This window comes from Haemaphysalis longicornis, unplaced genomic scaffold, assembly GCF_048455015.1.
Source record: "Haemaphysalis longicornis isolate Haplotype H1 unplaced genomic scaffold, Haemaphysalis longicornis Haplotype H1 scaffold_27, whole genome shotgun sequence".
Taxonomy (NCBI): Eukaryota; Metazoa; Arthropoda; class Arachnida; order Ixodida; family Ixodidae; genus Haemaphysalis; species Haemaphysalis longicornis.
Window position 1 is genome coordinate 3,762,395 of NW_027526325.1, and position 5,017 is coordinate 3,767,411.

Here is a 5,017-nt window from a genome sequence, read left to right on the forward strand (position 1 = left end):
GCGAAACGGCACTTTCCATGCTTCAGCGTTACCCCAGACGTACGAATGGCCTCGAGTACAGACTCCAACCTCGCAAGGTGTTCGTCGAAAGTTCGGGCGAATACGACAACGTAGTCTAGGTATACAAGGCAAGTGGGCCATTTCAGGCCAGCTAGCACCATTTCCATGGCTCTATGAAATGTTGCTGGCGCCGCGCACAGCCGAAATGGCATCAACTTGAACTCTATATGCCATCCGGGGTTATAACTGCAGTCTTCTCTCGGTCTCTCTCGTCCACTTCATTTTGCTACTAGCTGGTCTTCAGATCCATCGATGAGAAGTACTTTGCGTGGAAGAAGTGGTCGGGGGCGTCGTTGATTCGTGGCAGCGGGTACACGCTCTTTTTGGTAATTTTGTTCAGTCGGCGGTAGTCAACGCAGAACCTGAATGTGCAGTTTTTTTCTTCACGACTACGACTGTCGCAGCCCAGGGGCTTTTCGATGGCTGTACAATGTCGTCGCTTCGCATTTCTTAGACCTGAGTCCCGAAGGCTTCCCGCCCGTGTGCAGAGACGCGGTACGGTGACTGTCGGACGGGTGGGGCTTTATGTTCGGTTATTATTCTGTGCTTCGCCAGGGGTGTCTGACGTACTGTTGAGTTTTACAAAAAACAAGCCGCGTAGGCCATGTAGCCGCCGCGTAGGGAATGGCTGGAGCTCGCAGGGTGAATCTGGAGCCGTTGAAGTTCCCATCGCTTGTTGCACTTCTTCCCTAATTACGTCAGTAAGGGAAGCAATTTGGGTTTACGGCGGCGGCGTTTGGAGAAGTTTATGCCGCTCCTCTCTACTACTGCGCAGACAGTCTCGCGTCAGCTGTCTGCCGGATTCCCCATGCTGCCAAAATTTTCGCATTTGCCGCGCCAACCCATTTGCGGTGATACAGCGTAGCACGCATTTTGACGGCCTTCTAAATTGTGCTGGCTTCGGTCACACATTCGGTGACGGTTCTGTGTGGATTGCGGACACGTCCAGCAAACAGTTCTTCCTTCACACCGCGTATCAAGAAGCGTAAGTTCTATTCTTCCGTCATGCAATGGTCAGCCTACTGGAAAATTCTCTTTATCTTCTCGACGAACACAACAATGCTTTCGTTAGGTGTTTGTGTCCGCGTCTGCAGCAATATTTCCGCCCGTTCTCTGCGCACAACCGTGGTGAAGGTCGTTAAAAATTGTGTTCTGAAATCGTTGCAAGACTCCAGGGAGCTCTCATAGTTTTTGAACCAGATCCGTGGTGAGTCCTCAAAGAAAAACAACCCTTGCCTCAGTGTCTCCGCGTCGTCCCATTGGTTAAACAGCCTGACGCGTTTGATGTGCTCCAACAAGTCTTCGGTGTCCGCCGCAGGGGACTCATGGAATGATGGGGGCTCTATTGGTTGCCGAAGAATGATGGTAGGACTAGAAGCGTTGGTCATGGCGCCTGAGTTGACCATGGTGGTTTTAACAAAGTCTTCTTTCCGCACTGTATCATGAAGTATTCCAAACTCTGGCTGAAGACCTTGCTGTCGGCGGCTAACACGAGTTGGACTTGCTTGTCGGTGAACACGCTCCAGCTTCTGTAGCAGCTCTTCTGGGTCTTCACCAGGGGATCCTCGGAATGATGGGGGCTCCGGAGGTTGCAGCAAAACGACGGGTGCATTGTCTTGTTTGATCATGTTGCTGATCGCTGCGTCTTTCTTCTTGACTTTCTCCGGCAGTGGGCCGAGCTCGGGTGGGAGGCCTTGCTATTGGCGGCTGGCACAAGTGGGGCTTGCTTGGCGACTTACACAGGGTTTAGGATGCGTGTACCTAGCACCTCCACCAGATGTCAAAAAGCCAAAGACGACACAGTTTTCTTCTGGGTAAACATGATTACTGGAGCGAACTTGTGCTCGCCGAAAGACTCACTAAGGCAAAAACTTGAAGTGGCACCACTTCAAAGTGCGATATCGAACAGGGTCCACTTTAAAGTGGTCCGACTTGGGCAAGCGGTCCCACTTGCCAAGTGGTTCCTGTTCGATATCCCACTTTAAAGTGGTCCCACCTTAAAGTGGGACAACTTGGGAAGTGGGACCACTTCATAGTGGCACACTGCCGGCCTTCGGTGCGAAGAAAAGCAGTTTTCCTTACAGGATTGCACGATTTATTTTAGGCACCCAACCAGAACTTACAACCTTTACTTCTTGCCTTCTCGCATGTCCTAAAATTTCTGTTGCGCAAGATCAAAGCAATCTGAAGGGCTCGTTGGCATGATTAGGAGGAATGCACTAATGACAGGACCAACAGAAAGAAATGGCACACCAGACGTCGCAGTTCGCCCCGCTGTTAATGCATTTCCTTCTAATCATAGTAAAGGTTGTATCAACAATGTCCTTCATGAATGCTCTGGTTCTTGCTGCTCAGTGGGTCACTGTTCCTAAAAAAAAGAAGGGAAAGCAGAATCCGGCACATGTTCGCATGCAAAAAAGCTGCTGCTTACCAATGCTTGTAGCCATTCTACCAGGGCTAAGCTGCTTTTTAGTTTTGTAAAAGGTAACAAGTTCAAAATAAGGGCATTTAATGCCTCACAGGTGTAAATAGTAAACCAATGTGTCTGTACACAGATAAAATATTCTTATTTCTAGCCCTATCATCGAACCAGAAAGTTCATTGGTCTAAAAGTATCTCAACTAGACTTTTTCTAGCTGAACTAGTTGCGCTGTATCCTAAATAGAACCATTTGGACCGAAGCTTCATTGCTGAAATTTCTAGCTGCACACCTAGCTACCAAATCGGTTTTTTCTTGCAGGACAAATATGATTTCAAGCAGAAAATATTTATTTTGTACTGATAACTTCTACTTCCAAGTGTTACTTTCAGCTAGACATTGTCCATCTAAAATCACCACAATATCTATCTGGAATTCGATCCTTTCTAGGACACAATAGATGTTGGCCTATCGCATCCATTGGGCCACATTACAATCAATCAGCCGTTTTTAAGACGACGTGATCACATGGTCACTCAAAAACAAAAGAAACATTATTGCTCGTTGATCGGTTTTATAGAACACAACAATAGTATCCTACGGGGCTATCGAATTTCTCGCGTACTCCTTACCTTCAGAAGACACCCACCGAAGCTTTCTGACATAATGTTCGGTATGACACTAGTATAAGGAGTTGCACAGCCATCAAAATCATTAATAATTAGTAGCAATAAAAATTAAACAAGCAACAGAAAGACCAGTAGGCGTTGTGAAATCCCACTATGTTAATTCCCTGCTAGGCCGCGCGCGCGCATTTCACCTTCAATTTCCACATATGTGAACTCCATAACTCTATGAACTCTACGACGGGCGTAGAGTTCACGACGTGCTCTACGACGGCCGTATAATTTGTAGCCCCTCCACTTTGTAAATTCTCGTCTGTTTAACTACACCTCCTGTGTCGTGATCTCTTGACTACTTTTCCTTCCGCACAACTCCTCCAGCACCCGGTGGACACGTACGCTGTCGGGGCGCGTTGGCGTGCGAGTACGGCAATTTCACCGCACCTGACTTGGCTTCCGAGCTTCACGAGGACGGCACGCTCATACGACGCCTGTCTTTGGGCTGGGAGGCGGACGATCACGACGACGGCAGCCAGTCTCGCTAGCACAATAGCTGCGATGCGCACGGCACAAAATTATTACCCCGGTCACACGGCAGATGTAATGACATTTAGAGCAAATGTCATTCGCTCTAAATGTCAATAATGCGGCGCTACACGAGAACACCGAATGACATTTGAGGGTAATAAAATTTAGCGGTTACTGAGGTCCCGGACCTCAGTTAGTGGCCAAAAGAGTAGCCACGACAGCAGTGGCGCGTTTACGAGACAGGAAAATTTAGTAATAAACCAAAGAATACAGTTTCCGAACACTGTCAGTAAAGTGTTGTTGTGTTGTTCTCGAATAATGAAACACAAACAAGTACTAACAAACGAAGCAAATCTCGTCCCCAGCGCGGGCGCTACCCTAATAGGGACGTTTTATGGACTTCTCTCGGCTTGTGATGTTTACTGATGGCACCTAAACTCGTGGTTTTCCTATTTTTATTTCTAAAAATATTCTTTTGTTCCGTTCTTTTTTACATTTTGTGTGAAAACATTCTAGATGCGCTTGAAACACAATTCTGCGGTTTTGCGAGCTCACTAATCATCACCGTTATCACAATCAAATGACATTTGTTTCGCCGTGTAGATCAGCACGGCTGAACCGAATGTCGTTACAGCTGATGACATTTAGTTTGAATGACATTTGATTTGCCGTGTGACAGGGGTGTAAGAGTCTTGGGTAGGGGGGAGATTTCACAACGTCCACGAGGCGCTAGCCAACACCGGATCATGCACGCATGTGCTTCACTTAAAAAACAGTTGAAACGTGGCTTGCAATAATGAAAGCGCAGCTCGTTGACCTCATTTTTTTAAATCTAAAATGTTTAAAAGTATCGGGCGGCATCAGGCACCTGACGTCACAGTTTTATTGGGAAAAGAAAGGTACCTACCTCTTAGTACGACCAGTCAAACCAGCACAATTGTCGCTTCGCCTTGTGCGACGATATGAAAGCTTTGAACTTGTGCCGGCGCACAAGGTCTTGCGTTTCCCACAGGTGACACACTTGCTAATAAGCATGATACGCGGCATCGCAAAGAAACAAAACACGGCGGTTGCACGCTAGTACAACTGAATAGGACGACCACGCTCACCATCCTCATCCGCAACATACGCCATGTTGTGACGTGTTTGCATGTGTCTGACACTGCCGCCGGGGTTCATGAATCGCGTTAAAACGCTAATAACAAGTTTTATGTTGTATATGACTTCAAATAAAATTATAACACAAATTTTTACGTCCTTTAAACGTGCTTAGCCCTCATTTTAAGCTTTACAGCTGCAACTCTATCACATATTGGAAACACCACAACAACCCTAACAACTGCCGCACAAACCACGCCCGCTCATTTTGCAAATCAAAAGCACTGAT